The following is a 23174-nucleotide window of genomic DNA, read 5'->3' as shown; positions in this document are numbered from 1 at the left end:
GTAATTTTATCAATAAATTTAGTACCGCTTTTGACTGTTATGTAATTGATTGCATGACATGAAAAGGTCAACAGCACAGAGATCAAACAATCTCCACGTGACATTTTTCATTTTTACGGTTATGTTGAGAAGAACAAAATGCTTAAAAGATGATACAAATAGATGTAATAATTTAACTTTTGCTTAATTGCATTTAATATAACATAATTCCTTAGTAATATGCACATACGATGTTTATTTCGACTACTGAAATTTTCGGTGTTGAGCATGATGGCAATGCATGGCTAATTGCCTGAAAAATGGTATGCATGAAAAGCATTGTTTCGATTCTTTTCACTCAGCGAAAGCTGTCAAGGCAATGTCCGTTTAGGTTAAACATACACTATTACTGACACTGTAACTGAATGAGAGACACCATATCATTTTCGTTATGAAACACACACACACACACACACACACACACACATCATTACTTCGACAAATTATTTTATTGGGCGAAATGTCCTTTAAACCTGAAGATAAATGTTTACCCGAGCTATACAAGCGGAGAGCTAGTGCTGCACGAATAGTGCATTCATTATCAAATCTGCAAATATAGGACATCAATCAATTTCAGTCGGCCGAGTGGTCTAAAGCGCTGTCCGTTACGGATCACTACCATCTCACCTCTGTCTGCGTGGGTTCGAGTCTCGGATTCAGCCAACGTGGGTATGTGAGAAAGCTTGCCAGTAGCTTCTCGTGGGTCGGTGGTTCTTTCCGGGGTTTTCCCGGGTTCTTCCTCCACCATTAATCCTGGTCGCCATGTATAGCCTATCGTGTGATGAAAAATGGCGTTAAACCCTACAACAACAACAACAATTTCAGTCGTGCAACTCATGGGTGATTTTCTCTTGTTGTTTAGTTTAGTATGCTAGCAACAATCACGTAATTTCCTATTCAAGGCCGTGACTCAGAGAATAGATCGTATGATAGCTATATTCATCACCCACAGGGGCGTAAAGTGTGTGTCTGTGTGTGATTTAGATTTTTAACGTAGCTTTAACAATTTTCCAGTCATATCGCTACGATGTCTGCAGTGGCAGTTTAAAGTGATGTCTAGCACTGGGGCATCATGCCACAGACATGTAGCATGATGTCCCACCCAGTCACATTATCCTGACGCCAGGCCGACCAGCCCTAACACTAACCTCTTAACGCTGAGCGCCAAGCGAGGCAGCTGTTAGTACCAGTGTTAGTAGTCTTTGGTATGACTCGGCCGGGGTTCGAACCCACGAACTCCCGCATCTGATGCTCTAACCACTAGGCCACCGGAGCGGTGGGGCGTAAGGCAGTAGGGAAGCCAGACACAACTGTTCCTGCCTGTGAAACAGCAACACGTCTAAGAATTATCTCATATTTTAATGAGGCCAGGATGTACGTGGTCGCTGACGAGAGTACAATTGACCTCTTAACACACTCGTGCCAAGCGCGAGCGGGTGTCCTGAGTAATAGGGGGAGGGGGCACTTAGAGTCTGCCAGGGGAACCCTCCAGGGGTGTTATGAGTGTTACATAGTGTGGTTCCAAAAGAAGTTTATTTTGTCCCACCGTATGCTCTCTCTCTCTCTCTTTATGTCTGTCTGCCTGTCTGTCTCTGTCTCTGTCTCTCTCTCTCTCTCTCTCTCTCTCACATATGTTGAACGTGCTTGACGCTCCAAAACGACATATTTCGTCTCTCAGTGAGTGTTATCCTAACAAGTTCGTTTCTTTTGTTAAATATCAACCTGGATCTATTGTTTCTGGCAAAGTTACAGTTTCGATGATTATCATCGATGACTAAGTCGTTGGCGACAAAGCAGTCGCTTTTGGACATACCAGCAAGTTCCTCAGGCGGCGATCGGGTATGCGCAAATACAACGACTCCTAGTTGACCCTACGACAGCGTTGACATTGCGTGATGATTCCAATTATAGATCACTATTCTCTCTCTCTCTCTCTCTCTCTCTCTCTCTCTCTCTCTCTCTCTCTCTCTCACACACACACACACACACACACACACACACACACACACACACACACACGATGCATGCCATTGTAGAACAAAAACAAACTACCTTTAGTAGTCTCACTGCAAGTGAGGAGTCGTGATAAGAAAGTTATGTCGACGACAAGCATAGCTTGAGTTAGCGTATTTCCATTTGTGTAAAAACTACGACTAAATGTCCAACCGAGCCTCTTATGGATTTCAATTACGGGCTCAATACGATTTCTTACAACTTCGTAACGACCTTGGACGTATACGACTGAGTGATGGCGACTGTTCTTTGCGACAACACTTTAATAGCTTCGCTAATGTGATGCCGTAATGAACCACTACAAATCAGCTTTTGAATTCAAGAATCTTTTCAATAGGACATTGTTCCATACTATATAGTTTTTTAAATATACCCCGTTGATAAATTTTAAGAATTGGTATAAAGTTACCTAATGCAGATCCCGGACGCAATCATATTTTGGCATAATTACTAATAATCACCGCACTGGTAATCACTAGTTATAAATACATATTATAGCCAGTTGTAATTATCAATGATCACCAGTTATAATCACCACTGGGTATAACTCGGTGATAGCTATTTAACTTTTTGGGAAAACGTTATCATCGTGTTGTAACTGAAAACATGTAACAATGACAGCTCTCCCAGAAATACGTCGAAGCGATCCGAGCTGTCGTGGTGAATATATCCAGTAGAGGCAACTCGGAAGCATTTCCGAATTGGAACGGTTAGGTTTTATAAGATTTTGGCAGGTATGCCACCCCAGTGAAGTCACCGACACCGTGAGCAGTGAGCAACACGCAGGTAAATATTACTGATTCAGTCATTAATCAGTTACAACAAAGAATGGCGCGAGAACTTGCGCAAGGTAAAGAAATTGAAACAAAAACGAAACCAGATTCAGCAGAGGCATGGCAAGTGAAGGATGAAAATAACTGACAAAGGAAGAAGAATCGCTGAAACGAGAAGAATTGGAAGTCCATGCACGGGAAGAACGAGTATATACTGCACAACAATGGATAACCAGCAGTTACAAGAACAAGAACGACTACAAGAACAGTAAAAACCGCAACGACAACAACAACTACAAGTACAGCAACGACTAGAACAACAGTCGTATCCCAGTAGACCAAAGCAGTTCCTGCAAGCAGCGCTAGCAAAAACACCCAGCTCGAACATTGACCTTATCAAAGACCCATCTTATATTATCAAACAACGGCATCCTGAGAATCGTTACATGTTACTGTCGGAATACAGGTTAAACCTTCTTGAGGGGTAGATTGTTTATCATGCAGAATGCGTGATAGCAGCTTGGCAGGGGTGGGGGGCTTCATACCCTGTTCTAATCACACGACGGAAGACTCAAAACACCCGTTGAAAGACTCCCCCAGGCGGGCTCTGGCCTCTGCTCCGCTTTGTTAGGCCCAAATAAAGAATCACATAAAGTATTTGAAGCACGTCTGAGTGTTAACCTATAACGAAAACAGATAAACACATTGTTTTTACAAGATTACAAGATTGTGCACCTCTCTTCTTTGTTAGTGTTGTGATCCATCCATTGCACATCCATAACGGCGCATGAATTTAGAAATGTTCACGTGGGGATAGTTGTTCTACAACATTTTTGTAGAACAAAAGAGATCCCCCAACAAGATTGTTTGTTTTTATCTAACATTTGCCCATGTTAAGTGAGGTAAATTGTATTATATCTGTAATGGTACCGAGTTGAGCAAATTTAGTATGATGTTCAGTCCCGAACATGCTTTCGTACTGGATTCTAATATATTTGGGTCTGACAAGAGATCATTTTCTCCCATCTCAAGTTCCCAAGAAAATGTAATTTCAGCTCAATCCGACACATTTAACAAACTGGATCCATCAGACTTTCTTAGTCATGAAAAACAAAGATGCAGAAACACAATACAAATTAAATGATTTTTATTACGATTTCAAACCGCCTGGAAATTTTCCGTTGATCCGGAGACTTACCAGCGTCGGTTTTGAGGTATTGACTTTAAATTGAGTTGCAGTGCTTGAATACGATTTTGGCTATTTGCGATATATAATCTACATTCCTTTTAATTGCTTTGGATATCGTTAATAAATGATATTCAGCGTTGAAAGGAACCTATACTTACTAAGATGGCTTGCATTTGTTTTTTGATGCTGAAAATTTCGTTTTCGTAACCACTGTTTCGGCAAAACTAATTTAAAACTCAGCTGCACTCGAACCTTATTTTTGTTTAGTCGATGCTATATGATTTGGACCAGCAGTCGATACCCAGGTCATTGTGAGAGATATGGACAATTTTCCTTCAATGTTTCATTCCAGTTTTGTTTTTTGTATGCTAGCAACCAAACGTTTCGAGTCCGAATACTATGCCGATTGCAACTGTGTTTCGAGTCCGAATACTATGGCGTGAAACGTGGACGCTAGTTGGCTTATGAAACGTTAATGCCGATTGCAACTGTGTTTCGAGTCCGAATACTATGGCGTGAAACGTGGACGCTAGTTGGCTTATGAAACGTTAATGCCGATTGCAACTGTGTTTCGAGTCCGAATACTATGGCGTGAAACGTGGACGCTAGTTGGCTTATGAAACGTTAATGCCGATAACAACTGTGTTCATGCATATTTTTTTTTTGCGCAAATTGATATTAATGGCAAGTTGTTAAACCAAGCAAAAAATGTAATAGTCTAAGCAAACTGTAGAAGCGAACTAGCAGATTTATTTCACTAGATTACCTAAATAAATAAAGTACCGTTCTTCGCTGATAGGTTTTTAAGCCGATTTATTTGCATGGCGGACGGATGACAGGCGACGTTTATAATACCATACATATCGCTTAATGTTCGTTTAGTCCTTTTTGTGATCATATTGCGAGAAAGGTGCAAGCAAGCTGATAAAAATCAATTTAATAATTTACCTCTACTTTATCCTGCTTGAGATTTAATAAATCACATTTAAATGAACGTGACATACTGGTTTTGAACCTAATTAGATGGGTGTAAGTGAGTCCTGACGTTACACAGGTCGGTAAAATAAGACTGAATCGATCACTCCACAGATATACAGTAACTCAAACTATGCGCGTGTGAGTAATTTGGATTTTTAGCGTACCTTTAACAAGTTTTCAGTGATATCGCTACGATGTCTGCTGTATGACAGGTTATAGTGATGTCAAGCACTAGGGCACCATGCCACATACATAACGTTACACCAGGCTGACCAGTCCTATAACTAACCTCTTAATACTGAGCGCCAAGCGAAGCAGATGTTAGTACCATTTTTTAATAAGTCTTTAGTACGACTCGGCCGAGGATCGAACCCACGACCTCCCGCATCCGGCGCGGACGCTTTAACCACTAGGCCACTGGTGCGATGATCATAATGCGAGAAAGATGCAAGCAAGCTGATACAAATTAATTTAATAACTTACCTCTGCGTTATCCACTTTTAGTTTTAATAAATCACATTTAAATGAACGTGACATACTGGTTTTGAACCTAATTAGATGGGTTTAAGCGAGTCCTGACGTTACACAGGTCGGTAAAATAAGACTGAATCGATCACTCCACACATATACAGGTATTCAATCAATTCCATTTCAACTCAGATTTACATTTTTGTGTTGAATCTTGTTTCATTTATTAAAACAGATCACTCTTCAAATAAGTTCAGTCTGAACACAAATGCTCTGATTTTGGTATCTCTTTGCAATATTTATAAACTTTTGTGTCTGTCCAATTCCAGACATTATGCGTGGTTCCGTTATAAATTTTGGCGTACATGACGCTTATTTCAACTTTCATCAAAGAGACCACACTCTGCCTTTGCAGTGATTACTTTCAAATTAGTGTCATTCCTCGCAGATACGCTTCATAATATAGGATTTAAGCCAATATAACAACACAATACGTTGAAGTTGGTGGTTTGATTAATATGTATTTTACGGTACAGCAACACATTAGGTATTAATTATATAGTCACAGGAATTATAAATAAGATACATTGAAATATTTGATTGTTAAATATAATATCATCCTGACAAAATTAAAGAACAAAAAAATATATATTAAAAATATAACAAGACCTTCCTTACCCCAACCCCCACCCCCATTAAGAAGTGTTAGCGATTCGCTAACTAAAGATTATATCAAAGTTACAACATCTGCCGGCGGTCTTAATACGTTCCGGTCTTTGACATATTCATTTGGTATCTTTTGATATGAAAGTACATCTTCATTCCAGTAATAACACGATCAGAAGAAAATTGATGTTTCATCGATGTTTAAAAGTCTCGAAAAGGAACTGTCTCTTTTGTTTTAATACTAATCGTGTCTTAAAAAGAATTTTTCGACTGCGATAAAGTAAAACCCTCATTTTTAATTCTATCAGTAATCATTCCTGATACAGGCACAGCAATACTCGTTTTGTTTAAACTGTAAACAACGGGTCTCAAACTCAAATCACCACTAGGGTCACATGAGGATAAGCACATCAGCGCTCAAACTCAAATCACCACTATTGCCACACGAGGATAAGCACATCAGCGCTCAAACTCAAATCACCGCTATTGCCACACGAGGATAAGTACATCGGCGCTCAAACTCTAATCACCACTAGGGTCACGTGAGGATAAGCACATCGGCGAAAGTGGCTCATATAAAAGGTATCCAAAATGAAATGATGGAAACAAAATGTAAACGAAGCAAGAATCGAATTTTTATCAAAACTGCATGGCTGTGAAGAAAACATTTACATTATTATTTTACAAATTCGGCGTTTCGTTGCGGGCCACAGGAAATAACACCAAGGGCTGTATGCGGCCGGCGGGCCGCGTGTTTGAGATTCCTGATGTAAACCCTACACGTAGAAACGGTTATTCAGATGAAACACTAAGACACGTCAGCTTACATGGCACGTCGTAATTGTCGTATCTTTATTGCTAAGTTGAGTTGCATATGTTTTACTTTTGGTGGTATAAAATCTTCTTTTTTCGTTGCACATGTTCCACCCAATAAGTTATCTTTGCTCCAAAGTGCAGTTCCTTGACTCAGTCCGAATATATTCTTAGTTTTCTTTAAGTCATCGTCTAATTTGAACGTTGAAAGTTGTACAGGTTAAGACGTATTTCTTCGCAAAGAATGGCAAATTCGCTGGAATTCCTGATGAAGTATAATGAAAATTATTTTTGCATAAGTACATCAGAATAAAGAAAAGTAAAAATTGCGTGGATATTTCTAGCGGTCAACTCAAACGAGCTGTAAAAATAACCTGTGCAATATTCTTCAAGCTAGCGTTGACCCTCTTTCTGCACAAGAAACAACACAGACCAGCTAGTTTAATTCATGAGTTGGCAAAATAAAGGAGAGAGACAGAGACAGAGAAAGCTGTCGCCGTTTCAGTGTCACTATAGTGCGATTGACATAAGATCATTTCCGATCCCTCCCCTCCATATTTAGATGGTGGGATAGACTAACAAAACAATAATAATAATAATAATAATAATAATAATAATCATAATCATAATAATAATAACTTTATTTCATACTTCAGTCAATAACCCCAAAAAAGACAAAATATACCAAAACATATTATTTACATGCAAAATAATTTGGTCTAATGATCAATGTTTGATGAAGTGAAGATTCTGCTATTATTAACGATTTTGTTTCTAAATGTTCCTGAGCAAAACACAAAGGCTGATAACATTGTTAAGTCTTTTTGCATGCTAATTTTAACAGTGTTAGTTAGCATTGTTAAATCTTTTAACATGCTAATTTTATCAGTGCTAGTTAGCATTGTTAAGTCTTTTGCATGCTAATTTTATCAATGCTAGTTAGCACTGTTGTCTTTTACATGCTAATTTTATCAGTCCTAGTTAGCTTTGTTAAGTCTTTTTACATGCTAATTTTATCAGTACTAGTTAGCATTGTTAAGTCATTTTACATGCTAATTTTATCAGTGCTAGTTAGCATTGTTAAATCTTCTTGTATACTAATTTTATCAGTAATATTGCTTCTCGAAATAAAGTAGAACATGTTGGCGGATCTAGATCGATTTCTTTGAAACCGTAAGAAAATCATTTAGAGTAAAATCAGTTGCAAATTGTTGGGTTGGAGGGTGGGTGTAAACTTACATCAAGTTTAGAGAGAATTAACAGTTTTCAGTAAGTATGTACGTTAATCCAAAACAATTACTGCTAAATTTGCATGTGGATTGTTTACGACTTAAACGAAAGGAATTAGATGTCAGAATGAATTAGAAACTTCTTTTTGTATTAAACAACACGTGCTTAATCTTTCTGAACATAAACTATGATCACAGCAAGCTCTATCTGTTTTTCAAATCTCCGGCGAGAACTATGTTATTTTTGTACCATTCGACCTGCTTTTTACGAGTGAATAGTAACTGTTACAACTCGACAGGTGCGATAACAACAATTGAATAGCACATTTCCTCACCGCCAAACCAAGGAAATTCAAATTTTGCGTAATTGGATTAAATATCGTAGGACGTTGGGTGGTCCAATACCGTATCCGAGAAATCACTAACTACTGTGTATACATTTCAGATTGAGTTACTATTCTCCCTCTGAATAAAGAAATAAACTTATCAAAATCAAGCTCCTTTGTGATTATTGATATTATTTGAGCATGACAGAAGATTGGTATTGAGCATAATTTTCGACGTACTTATATCAAATAATTTACGACATACCAGTATCAATTAATTTGCGACATACTAGCATCATTTACGACATACTAGTATCCATTAGTTTACGACGCACTAGAATCAATTAATTTATGACATACTTGTATCAATTACCGTCTGTACTCTCTTAAGAGAAAAGTCCAACTGAAAATTACTTAAGACCCAGCTTTGCCGGCACATATGGGACGACAGATCTGGGTCTGTGGAGTTTGTTAGGAGTAATCAGTAGACAAAGATCGTAGACTCTGATCTGCAGGCGTATTATACTACAAGAGACCAGGATCGTTGTTGCCTACAGTTTGACTCGACTTATAAGCGAGTACCGACGGTAATTTACGATTTTCAATTGATCTGATTGTTTGTTATCTTCGATTGTGTGTAATCCTGAAGTTTCTTCTCATCAGTGACTGTGACATGTTAAAAGTATGATCTCAAACGTGCTCAAGCTAAATAAATTACATTTGCAACAATTGCAAGGGACTCGTCAGCTTTCCCAACTGAGTTTGACATTATCAACAGCAAATGAAATATATATACATATTTGCTGTATATATTTCAACAAACAAAGCTTATACGCATAATGTTATACTGCATTTGGATCTTTTCCTGTGGTTCTCTAACTTTTAACGTACTTTGAAGAATTACCCTCTTTTGTAAAATAACATATCAACTGATCTTTACAATTGGAGTCCCTTCGTCTTTACCTCAAGATTTATATTTAAAACTAATTTTGGAAATAAATTTTCTAGCGACATAAGTGTCGAGGTCGTTAAAATGAATGATAGCCAGAACTAAGTTTATTTTTATACTAAAGCTGGAATAAGTTTGCTGATTTTTTGATCGAGGTGAGATGGCAGTGATTCGGAACAGTATTGTAAATTGCCGTCCATCTAGTACGTACCCATGGAGGGGAGGGTCTACTGATAATGTACGTACGCATAAGAAACGGGTGTGTGTGAAACCTCGATAATAATTTGTCTAATACGTAACCTGTTCGACTGGGTTCAGTTGGCGTTTGAATTTTAGCGGACACTAGACAAACTTTTTAAAGTTACGCAGCTTAATTCTTTGATGCAGCCAGACAGTCAACGTCTTTGACTATCTGTTTTATTAAACACGTTTAATATTATTAATCATTGATCGTTTCCGGGTGGATTAAATATGAGACGTTCTACATAATTCGTGGTGGTGGTGGGGGGTCTAGCGTACGTACGCAGGTGGTTTTTAAAAAAAAAGTACGTTTGTGTACGGGGGGAGGGGTCAAGCTTTGCCAGATTTTTGCGTACGTACTAAATGGATGGCCCCTAATGGGTGACCTAAATGCATGATATTTACGGTGACGAGTATACCTGCCGAAGATTTTATAACGTGCCATGTTCCCGTTATTCGATGACGAATATATGATGTACATACGGTTTTCGTATACATTTGTGATAGAGAATTAATGTGACTATTACATCATAAATATTTATGTCTCTCGAAGAAGCTAATCGAATTTTAGCCCCCATCTAGCAGCAAACCGATCTTGTTACATACTTGACTGTGATTCCCATTATCGTTAATACAATAGCGTGTACAGAGCTATTGATTTCAATATAATATCAACATATAAACATTTTCCCATAATCGGTATTCAATAACGACAGAGAGGTTACTGCCATAGGAGATTACAACGAGATGGTTCTCTCTTGATCGAGCCTCTCCTTGACCTTCACTAAAGAGTCACTAAATAATCGCGCACGCATAGATCAGATCGGCACGCTCGTGTGAATCAATTTCTTCCGCGGAATTGGTTAGATATTTTGAATGTTGCCTGTATGAATATAAATGGAACCTAAATATGATCGATATTGTCTGATGGACGACTAACTGTACACACCTCAGCCAGATAGTTTCTACAGTTTGGATGTATGGCTTATATTGTATTGCTTCAGGGAGTATATAAATACACCGCGAGACAGAATCAGAATACAAGTTAGGTTCCGGAAACTGCACAGTACATGCGTGTGTATTATCATGAAATTATCTCCATCTGTTACATTCATTTAATATAAAGCAAGATTGAAATATGAAAATTAAAAACAAGATGACATTTCTAGGCAAGATGCAATGAAGCAACATAACCTCTTGTCAAATTGGCTTGAATCCTACACAAGGAAAATATTGTATTATTCTCATACACAATATTTAAGCGTCCTCTCATTGTCTTGGCTTGCTTCTACCATGTGCACAAATGACAATAATGAAAACAGTGCTACATTATAGATGCCGTCTTTGAATTTTATATAACTTTGTACGTGGTATCTACGAGACTTCAACATGCGATAGAAATAACAATTAAAGGACAGTTAGAGTTTCTGATTTCCAGCGTAGTTAAAATGAGTCACAAGTTCAAATGAACGTTGTTAAATTGATAGGAAAAATTAAAACCAGCAAGTATTAGAAATATAATATACATCAGATAAAAGTCCTTCATAATCGCACTGCAGAAAAGTAGTGTTTCAGATAGACAACTTAAATTATGGTCTACACTATTTTTAGTTGAAATAGTTAATAAGCACATCTGTCAGGAGTGAGATTTATTTTATTATTTTTATTTGTTTATTTATTTATTTATTTTTTTATTTCTTTATTTCTTTATCTTTTTATTTATTTATTTATCTTTTTATTTATTTATTTATTTATTTATTTATTTATCTATTTATTTATTTATTTTATACGCAATTGCGACAATTATATATGCTACACCTGGAGGCTGGACACATTAAAAGTAACTATAAGCGCTTGAAAAGGAAATTCATTCTCAACGGCTAATGAATGTTACATTCTCGTAAGTATAGATTAAATTTTCAATTCCATCATTAACCAAAATCTTGGTCGTCAGAGGGAAATATATTCGAGATAGCTTTGTGGCGGCCTTTCAGTTTCGTTTAAAACTGTGGCATATATTAAGTAAACGGACTAAAGTATGTTTCCTTTACACAAACAGAAAAGTCCATGCGCTTACGGGAAAAGTGAATAAATACAGGTTCTTGTATGCTTCTAAACGTAATATTATGGACATATATCCGTCAGGATGCCCCAGTCACATACATAAAGTTTAACACAGAGCTAATTCTGCATCTTTTTAAACCAAGCTGCTTACAATTGGAACGAAGAAGAGATTCGCCAACGTTAATAATTCGTAAGGAAATCAAATATTTGAGCCCGGAAGTTATAGTGGTCAAATGAAGAACGGATCAAGTTGAATTAGAAAGTGAACGCTAATTTACATTTTTTATTTTTTAAAAACATGAACATTTCTTGTAATTCCAATACTTCAGCATTTTCTCATATAAATGAGTGGACTCGATCAGCCAATTTGATTTTAAGCGGCATGTAGTTTTCTTTCATTAGCATTTCCACATGACGCAATAATATATGGTCCCATCTTCACTAGTCAAGGTCACCGATCGCTTTAGCTCATTGTTAAAGTAGAAATAGTTATATCATCGACTCCTTGCTAAATAAGTATACTATACGTAATCATAACATAAGAGTTAATGAAGGTTAAAGTGATTTTTATTGAGCAAATATGCTTAGTATGTTTAGCATTGGTTGTACATACTTGCAACACATTTCGATCTTTCAAAACAAACATCGTGTTCCGTTTTAGTTGAGTTCCATTATTCTTAGGTCGTATCAACATGCCGCTGAATAAAGGATGATCGAAACATATTGTTGTAGCTTAACCATAGGCGCTAGACTGTGTTATTGAAACTGAAGTAACTGTAAGGTTTTATTTCAGAAATCAAATTAATCTGCCAGGCTTAGAAAGCGCCATGACACAGTCAATATAAGAATAATATAGACAATCTATTTAATTTAAAAAGATATAGATAAAAATTAAAAACCAAGACGCCTTCTTCAAGTTTGAAATCTTAGAAACGATACGAACTTCACTCCTTATCAGTTTTATCGTTTTAACTCTAACGGCATTGAAAAAATAAGTATACATTAAATACATCGGACAGGACCCGATGTTGCATGTTATCTTGCATTATGATTGCCTTGTATATTATCGAGGCCATCATTCAGTGCTTGTACAGAAACATCGATACAATTTTCTCTTGGTTATCGTTCTTGTTTAGAATGCTAGCAATTCTTTATTTTCGAGCTTAAGTACTGGGATCCGGAAGTGTATTGTACATGGAACCAGGACTCACTGTGCAATACTTTCTCCTCGGTGGCCTGAGAGATAATCATTCCGTTTTTGTCAAGCCCAGATATACTGAGAAAGCTAAACGCATCGGTCACTTTCCCGGCTGTGGCGGAATCAACATTTTATTCAGGTTTCGGTTAATGTTTTACATTTGCATATATTTCCCAAACCTCTTGATAGATTCTTATCATACTTGGCAATAATCATTATGAAGTTAAGACTATTCATTCTGGGACATATTCGTTTGCCCTTTGATCCTGGGGTAATGTCACACTTATGGACACTTAAAGACGGTGTTTGTTTCAGGATTCTTGATTTGCATGTGTTTTCTAAACCCCTGATTGTTAATAGTGACACGAATTAATATAAAGCTAAATTCATTATGTGACACACTCGCTAGCCCCGTTGACATTAGTGTCAACGTCACAGCTATATAATATTTGCATAAGTTTTTCGTCTAAGTCTTTTTCTTTGATTATAGTTCGTAAATCACTTGATGGATTTTGTTCAGACATGAGATTAATCATGATAATAGCAAAGACTAAGAGAATCTTTGTTGGAGTTTGCAACGAAACAATGGAATCCCAGTGGCTGAGTTACATTATTTGACTCCCTACGAGGCATAACCTCGACGGGAGACAAATAATGTAACCCCACGACTGGAATTTCCTCGTTTTGGTACAAATACCGACATATATTAGACGTTTCACCCAATTATTTCAAATGATGTTAAAATTATCATGCAGGTTTGCAATTTAGTTAGCATATTCAGAACACAGAATTCAATAGGTACTGATTGCTTCCCACTCTACTTAAAGGTCATCAGGTTTTGTACTCATTTATGAAAATCTGAATAACTATCTAAGTATTTTCTAGCTATATATGCCGTTCTGAGAAAAGGAAAAAAAATATGAAGAAAATGAGTTGTAATTGTTAGATGTTGGAAGTGTTGCGCAAACAGAGACTCAAGCCTCACTCTTTTTTTATTTAAAAAAATATCGCGCATTTATACGAATACGTTAATGAGGGCAATGGGCGACATGGTGACATAAAATAACAAAGTTCTACGCACGACAAAACAGAGACATAAAACCATTTTATATTATTGCTGTATCATCGCATTTAATAGATGCGTGTCGCATGCAAATGAAAAAAGTAATTATCATATTTAATATGGATAATTTTTATTTTTCTTCGATTCGAATCTGGAATAAGTTATATCGTAGCAATGGTAATATACATTATAATACTTTGTAAAGATTACCGTAGAGTTTTAACTAAATGTGCAGTGACGGAGGAGATTTCTAATTCATGATATTCTTGGAAATTTATATTTTCTGTCCTGGAAATGTGGCAAGTGTTGCTATTACTCCTACAGTGATACGCTACATGGAAATCGTCTTGTGGAATAGCGCGTGGGCTGATGAATGAACCGTTCTGATGAAGAATTGTCATGTCTACACAATGTTTGATTCAACTGAGGCTGTTTGGAGGTGTTTGACAAAGTTTAAAGAACGCAGGTCTGACTCAACACATTTCTAGCTGTTACATTTAGCTCTTGAGAGAGGCTGGACTTTTTTTAAGTCAGTGATGTATATTGTCAGTATTTTCTGTCATTGTTCGTTTCACGCAGTATCGCGAATTGTATCCCCAGTAAATTTTCAGCCCAACATCATTAAATGTAGCTAACAATACATAATTCGTTTCATAGGAAATATTTAAAACTAACCATATACCTTTAGCTACATTTAATGACGCCGACCTGAAAATTTATTGAATTAGGATTACAAATAGGATGAAATTGATTTTGATGTGTGGAAGCAACTATAGTATCAAGCAAATTACCAAAATCTCGACTTCGTGTGTGTGTGTGTGTGTGTGTGTGTGAAAATGTTTTGTTTTGTGTGTTCTCAATGTTGGAGAGACCTTATGTTGCGATATGGTGTTGTTTTTTGTTGTTGTTTTTGTTTATTTATTTATCAACTTTCATGTTTGATATTATAGCAACTCCTTCAGGCATAGCAGAAGAAGAAAAAAGTTTCTTCTTTTTAAAGTAGTTCCTAGCGCGTGGACACCGTGATTGAGACGACCTGACTGAGACAGTCAGACTGGGATAAGAAAAATAAGGTTAGCAAAACAGCTAGATTTCTCTGTCGCATGAGTGAGAAAAATTCCCTCTACGGCATGCTAACTCATCTTATCTTGAGGACTAGGTCACGTGTTTTACAGCCTCATGTTAGTGAAGACAGGTCAGATGCAGAACTTGATGCAATTTAAGTGGGGTTCACTCATATTTGTAGCAATAATATTGTCATCTCAGTTTACGGTACACATATTGAGCATATGCGATAAAGAAGCATCTGCATATTCACATGCAAAGCACTATATACAATAAAAAAAATCAGTTGAATTAAGAACGGCGGCATTTGATTGGGCGATTTTAAAATGGCATCGCTGGGAAACAAATAAAATAAGAAACATGAAAAGCTAGGCTTCCCTCAAATATTTATATACTCCATCAACTGTGCTCTTTGCTTCGCAGACAGATTTTGCAACGATTTGCATCTAACACAACCAACGTGCCAAGTGGTACAGAGATGAACGATTGGTCACATGAACCGTTGTAAGAATGCCGTAACACGTAATGGGGTTGAGGTAGAGAGATTATAAATTGACACTTTTATATCATCACGTTTGTGTCAAGTAGCCCGTATTCAGTATTTACGCGATTTATTTATTGTCAACATCTGATGTAAACTTTTAAGCCAAGAACGTGACCAGAATGTGCAAGCAGTTCTCGCGTGAAGAAATTTTGTCGGTACAATACCATGGGTATAATCATTTTACATAAGCTGAAGTCATACAATATTTGTGTCATCTTTAGCTTTTTCTTTCTTTTAAAAAAACTATGCTCTATATAATTAATTAAAAGATGGAACCAGTAACTGCAACAATATTTGATATGAATCAGTTATTTGTCTTCTGTTTGAGACTGATGTACAAAATTTGTGTCAAGATAACGCGATATCTAAGATTTTCTTTTCTTCGTGCCAGAAGTATTGGTTGTTATTATACCAAGACTTACTGCTTCATGCTCTCGACCTATTTAGCTTGAAACACACGAAAGAACCTTAACATTTGCCGTACAAGAAACCATATCGTTGCAGAAATGCTTTCAGTTCCAGAATCATGCTAGGTTATAGGCCTTTTTCTCTGATGAACATTATCATTGATTATCCATGCTTTAAAGAGGAACATGATTCCAATTTTTCTCTCAACCGAGATGTTGTTTCTATTTGTGAGAGTGTCTACATTTTAAAATAGAAACCGAAGGAATCAAAACATTTGTAACGACATGATGGACGTCCAATTACTGATACATTTTATTATTATGTAACTATAGTATGAGTCATAGTGAAAACTTTGTGATAATGCGGACATCATTACCCATTGTGTACATGCTAGATTTATTTAACAATTATTACGAGTACAGTTTTACCATCTTGTTTGACTGACTTTAGGACGAGCGAGCTGTCAGTAAGGATTTCTTACTTCAGTTCGCGTGAGTGTTGTCAATGTCAATAGTGTTCGACTGACATTAAACCCGCGTGAGCTGTCAATAGTCATTTCAAACACACTTTGCTTGCACTGCTTACACTTTTGATGATTGCTCAGGCACGGCCTGGCCTTACAGTAGTTATACAAGGATTGAACTTGTTGGCATAGACACATCAGTAAACATTTTCCGGATGCTGCTTCCTTGAAGACAGTTTGTTTTTCAGCTCAATCATGTGTGGCAGAGTATTTCAAGTTTGTTATATGTTTCGAGATTTTTGTACATTTTCATTACTTTAGTCAAATTTTACATTGTGTAAAGCTGCTTTGATTAGATTAGATAGCGCGTAATTTGGGTTAGTTATATTATATCTTAATTGAGAAGTTCGTTTAAATTATTAATTATGTGTCAGGTAAACGGCGAGAATTGTCCCACTCTATTATAATCTTACATAATCGTACCTGTCACGGAAACATTGCATGTACTAACTTGGTTATCTTGACATCCTATAAAGTTATTGTTAACGTAGAACACAATTGTAATGTTTAAACTGTGTCTTTTTTGGTGTACGCATACGTAACGCGTATATATATACCTTTGCATCACAATACGATAAAGACTGTAGACCAACCAATGCATGGTTCAGCGATATTTTAACTGACACTGTGTTAGACCGTGGAAAATGATGCGAGCGTACTGGATATATTCCGAATGGCGGCGTGTAAGTGTAACGTCAGAGTCGATGTGCAATATGCCCTAGCATCCGTATGCGTACGAGTTGAGTTCTTTGCTAGACTGCAAATGATGTCGTATCCGGGTTTATTGTTTTCACATCCGTTATAATGAATCATGATTTACTTTACACGTGTTAATTGAACAGGATAATGTCACATTTTTGTGAACAAGATAAACTCACACCCTGGACATAGTAAGGGTCTTGCATCATATTGAAGAAAAGGGAAAGTAGATCAATTGTGTTACATTAAACAATTCTCAGCATTTTGCACGAAATCATATCTTCTCATATTTAGTGATAATATCTTGCACGTGAGTAAGCCTTTCCAAGTAATGTTTCTACCGACTTAAAGGCATGTACTTTATCAAAACGCATATGTTTGAAGTCTCATGATATTGTCGAGGTAAAATAAAAGGTGTCAGGAATTGCTTATGATAAGATCTGTATTGCATTTACTTTTTTTGACTTTATAAATAAATGTGTTAATTTGATAATTGACCTCCATATTCTGCACTTATCCTTTCCCGGCTCTGTATCTGAAACATAAGCTTTTATGGGAGTTATTGGTTCGAAATAAAACGGGTACTGAGGTAAACCATTGTTTTGATTACGTTGTGATCAGTGAAAAGATCAATCAGGTGGTAAATGACAGAATATCTGTACTTGACCATTTGCGACAACTGTTCTTGAAAAATCAAGCTGACATAGGGGAACGAACTTAGGTACAGAACATAATACATTCGCAAATTCAACATGCTGATGTTTAGTACGTCTCTTAATATCAGTATGCATTTTCCATTTATTTTTATTATAGTGTCTGTTAATTGTTGTATTTTAGCGAATATACAGAAACAATTATATTCACGAGAACCTGGGAATCTTTTTCTCATACATAACAAATGTATTAGCAGAAACATCTTCCTATAAAAGCTTGATCTATTATTCGTTCTATTATATATTAATTTCAATAATTGACATGATGCTGGCATGTATATTCAATATACAATAACTTACATGATGCTGGCATACGCATTCAATATACAATAAATGACATGATGCTGGCATGCATATTCTATATACAATAACTGACATGATGCTGGCATGCGCATTCACAATACAATAACTGACCTGAGGCTGGCATGCATACTCTATATACTGTTACGAGGCTATGCTCTTAACATAAGCAACAGAAAAGAGTGAAAAGCAACATGTTTTGTAAAATTCATCAAATAATTTATTTCCCTAGAATACAAAGTGAAAATTTAAAAAAGAACTTACGGCTTTGCGAATTAAATCCCAACATAATCATAGAATTGTAGACACAAGTCCTAATAATAAAAGTTCTGAATAAACTTCAGTGTAAATCTAAATTAAGATTAAGATGGGCCTATGATGGCTTGTAGAGTGTTGATTTGCCAACATTCATTTGTTGAAATACAGTAATATAAATACAGGTTTGAAATAACTATAAATGATATTGAATGTATCTGTCCAAGAATACAAATTGTAATGAATACTCTATATTACCAATGAAAAATCAGTTGAATTGAACAATTGTAAGAAATAAATTCCAGCCCAAATGAACTGTTGGACATAACAGTAATACAAATTGATTCTGCTAGATCTAAAAGCAGGAAGATCAGACTTTCAGAAAAACACCAGTTATGTTGACAAAATAGGACGCAAAACAAAAGCCCAGACAAGTATCAAAAGTACATTGTTCTAGAAAGATCTAAGTTATAATTAAAGTCCCTCACCATCATCTAATATAGCTATAAAATACAATGTCCTTAAGATAATGATCCTCACACTGAAAAAAAAATGTTTGCCAAGGATGTCACTGATTTTTAGAAAGGTCAGTCACTAGATACGTGTGGAAGGGGGCTGGTTGATATTTAATGTAGCTTTAGCAATTAGCACTGATAACAGACCGGACCATTGTGCATATAATGGTTGCTGTGGTAACAAAGACCAACGGTGGCTGTGGCGTTGATTCCGTAAACAGCATCAAGCACCAAAAACACCCGTTTATATTTGAACGACGCGGTTCTCTTGGTGATTTAACTTTGCAGTTGCTGTTCCTCTTCGATTATTCTCTCATATCGGCAACATTGAGGGTCTGTCATAGTTCTTGCAAAGTATAATTGCTTGATACGCTGACCCTGCTTAGGTGCAAGGCACACACACACACACACACACACACACACACACACAATTCTAACATATTACCCTTTGATACTTGTACTACTGATATTTAATGATAAAAAAATAGCACTTGCAGAATATTTGCATCTCGTAATTGTGCATTCTGGGACATCACGTTCACTTAGAATCATATTGATTGATATGGTTCGTTTATATTTCGTTTGTACTCCTCTTCAGTCAAGAATGTTTACACGGACAAGTTCGTTCCTGGTAAATATCACTCGACCACTTGTTTTCCTTTCCTGACCGAATCAATGTTGGTTTAACATAATCAACGGGAATGCATCAGGGTTGGATTTGTCGATGAATATTACAACAATGCCTGAGTGTTTTCATGCGGGGTTGTGCAAATAAATGACCAGGTGTTTTTCACGTCTTAGTGCAATGATTCCAAGTTGGTATTGGCACATAAGGGTGGTAAGAACTGCTGCATTCACGTTGGCCCTTAACAACATTATATCTCAGTGCTCGAGGTTTGGTTAACACCGTTTCCACGCAGATATGCCTCAACAAATGGAGCAAAATCACCATCGATGTTGGCATAACTTGTCTGCATATCTAGCGTCATGTCGGTAAATTCAGCAACCGCATCACCGCGTTCAGAATCCCTCACTTATATGTAATGGTGAATCTGATCTTCAAAATAAAAGTCAAAGACTGTTAAGCACCCATCCAGACAAGCGTTGAGTCCTTCCAACTGAATTTCATATATGTCGAAAACTGGTAATGGTACTGCAAATGTAAAACGTTCTGCAACAGCAGTGTCGAGTGTGTCAAGAAGTGAGATTCTAACAAAAAGCAAGATAATACTGACCTTGATCAGTAATATCATTCTACCCAACCAGCCTTAAATTTTAGTTAATATAAACAAGCATGATCTGGTCTCTCGTATCATTAAGAGTTGAGGTTTAGGTTTAATAAAACCATTTCAATATAATTGAAAGCAAGTCTATACTTTATTGAGGTTGGTAGGCTAATGGTTTCCTTTCCTTCTTTGATTAATATTCCCTAAATTTGGCTTTTTTTAGTTACTTTAGGTGGCGGTGAGGGCACAGCAGCGATCTTTACATCCACGTATGGTTTTGTCGCAGAGGAAACATCGTCGTTGATTGGCTCTTGCATCAGATGATTCGATTTCTGTTCATGTTAAGGTTTCCGTTCATATCATAGCCATCTCGATAAAGTTTGAACTGCTCCTAACGCAACTGTATTTGAAACATTAGTGGGGTAAGATTACGCGGGCAACTCCGCGAGGAATAAAAATATTCCGCCATTGTCCTGCATTTGTGTCACCTCTGATTTAAATAACTTTAATGGCAGTGAGGTGTTCTTTTGTTTGGCATCATTAAGCTGATCAAGATGCGTTGCGTAAAACGCAATTGGATAATTCCAGTTACCATTTTAGGAGAAAGCTTCGATGTGACACCGCAATCGTTTTTTGTACTCCATATTTTCATAGCTGTTTTGGCTTAGGAAAAGATTCAATTTGTCATAGAACATTAAAACTCTCATTCGACTATCCGCACCCACTTCGACAACAACATCATATGAGAGAGAATTACAGAAATACATCTGTAATAGGTAGGGATGGTGTGGGGATCATCAGCGAGAACCCCTCTTACACACGCATGAAAGTGAAGGTCTACCACACACTGTCTGTACAGGTCCAGGTGAAACAACGAAAGTAACGAATCGGGTTCAACGTTCGCAAGTAGAGCTGAGAAATCTGCAGAGCTATGCTAACATTTTGAACCCGGTCCATGAACGACTACCGCTTATGATAAGCAAGTGAGACACGAGGAAGAACCAAGTAAACTTTCTTTCCAGAGTTCTTCATAACCGTTTAATAGCACATAAACTTTAGACACTTCGAACTTGTCAAATATTATTTTAGTTACATACTCTCCACCGCCCGTCCGACCTACGGTTTGGAAAACCTCGAACACTTGTCTTGGTGCGATGACATCTCTTTCTGTAACAATATTCAGTTATAACTGCTTAACGTTGTCTTCATAAAAGTCTGTGGTGAGTGTTTGAAATGTTAAACTCGCAACGACCAACGAACGTACTTCTGTAGCCACTGTAGGGATTATCACCGGCATCCCATAATTCTAATTTCAACGACAAACCTTTGCCACCAGTACCTACATATACGGAATTGTATCGTGCTCGGTTTGTTTTCGATGTAATGCAAATGTTTGTTTGGCTCCAAAAATAGCATTGTGAAATCTGTAAAGAAGCCAAGTAAGTATATGACCGAGAGAAATCGCACACGAAAAGGACATGGCTCCATGAAGTTGTACTCGCCGCTGTACGAATCCAAGATAGTAATTTAGGTCGTTTCCAAATATCATAGAGGTAACGTTGACAACAGTTTTGATATGCATACCAGAGGGTTATGGGTACACACAAGCAGCTTGTTTTCTTTGATGATGATAAGAACCATCATTGTAAAACATCACAGACGGGACAGCGTGTTGTGCATAATCGTTACTCTGTCGGGTGAATTCGGCAATGTTAACGTACCTCGAACATGCTTCGATTTCCTTTCCATCGATGAAATAATATGCTCTGCTGTGCAACGTCATTATACCATTGTTGACCAATCCAATCAGGACGTAAGGGTTAAATGAATATGTTCCAACCGGAGAATGTGGAATGGAAGATACACGGGCGCAGCGGAAGCAATCGCTATCAAATTACCCGGTTCCACAGATGGGGAAAACGCAAACAGCTTATCACCCTGAGCAGCTACACTGACGGCGTCACAGGTTAAACTGAGATTCGTTTTTCCTCCTGCATGTCACTAATGTCTTTAGGTCAATCGATAATTTTATCGACGACCATGCGATTTCAACTGCTTATGTACAGATTCGAAACGGAAGAACTGAATGTGGACGCATGTTCATTTTAAATAGTTGTGAGTATTTGTCAGTGTATAACGAATCTTCCCTTCGAACAGCTTTATTAATCAATTTCATAACTGACGCGATTGCGGGAAGTTCAATATTTTCCAGGCAGTGCCATTGACCGACGAAAGAATACACGAGTTATTATCAGGAAGATCACCGAACTCTCACGATCGAAAATACAGTACAACTCTAATACAGGCATAACTATGACACTTAAATATAGAGGATGTGTGATTCCCCCACGGTGATTGTTGTAGAGACCGTCACATAAAAGTCTGATTTCGGTGATGCGATTGTTATCGTTTAGGTCTATGTTGTATTTACAATGGCACGATCGTTCGCGACACACATCTTGTGCCTTGTTCCTCCGAGTACGTTTCCATGTTCTTCTTGAATTTATCAAGACGAGCATCAAGGATATGGACTTTGAGTGACAACGTCCAGCGTATTGTGCCGTAATTCTTCACTAGAGTCTCAAGCAGCTCCACACAGTTTTCGGCCTTATGTTTACCAAAGAAGCCCCGAACCACTGCGACAAAGCTGTTCCAATCCGCTTTCTCCTTACTAGTGAGCTTCATGGGGAATTCATTGCACTCCAGGAACTTCTTTATCTGTGGTCCGACGAAGACACCGGCTTTGACCTTTGCCTCAGACAGCTTACGGAAGAAGTCTTGAAGGTACTTGAAGGCTGCTGAATTCTTATCTAGAGCTCTGACGAATTGTTTATTAAGGCCAAATTTGATGTGCAGTGCTGGCATCAGCACCTTCCGGATAGTTGCAGCTTCTTGATGCCCTCTCAGAAAAATGCAGA

Source organism: Sinohyriopsis cumingii, chromosome 3, assembly GCF_028554795.1.
Source record: "Sinohyriopsis cumingii isolate HCF-2022 chromosome 3, ASM2855479v2, whole genome shotgun sequence".
NCBI classification, from domain to species: Eukaryota; Metazoa; Mollusca; class Bivalvia; order Unionida; family Unionidae; genus Sinohyriopsis; species Sinohyriopsis cumingii.
The sequence above is the reverse complement of the archived record's forward strand: the minus strand, read 5'-3'. Positions refer to the sequence as shown.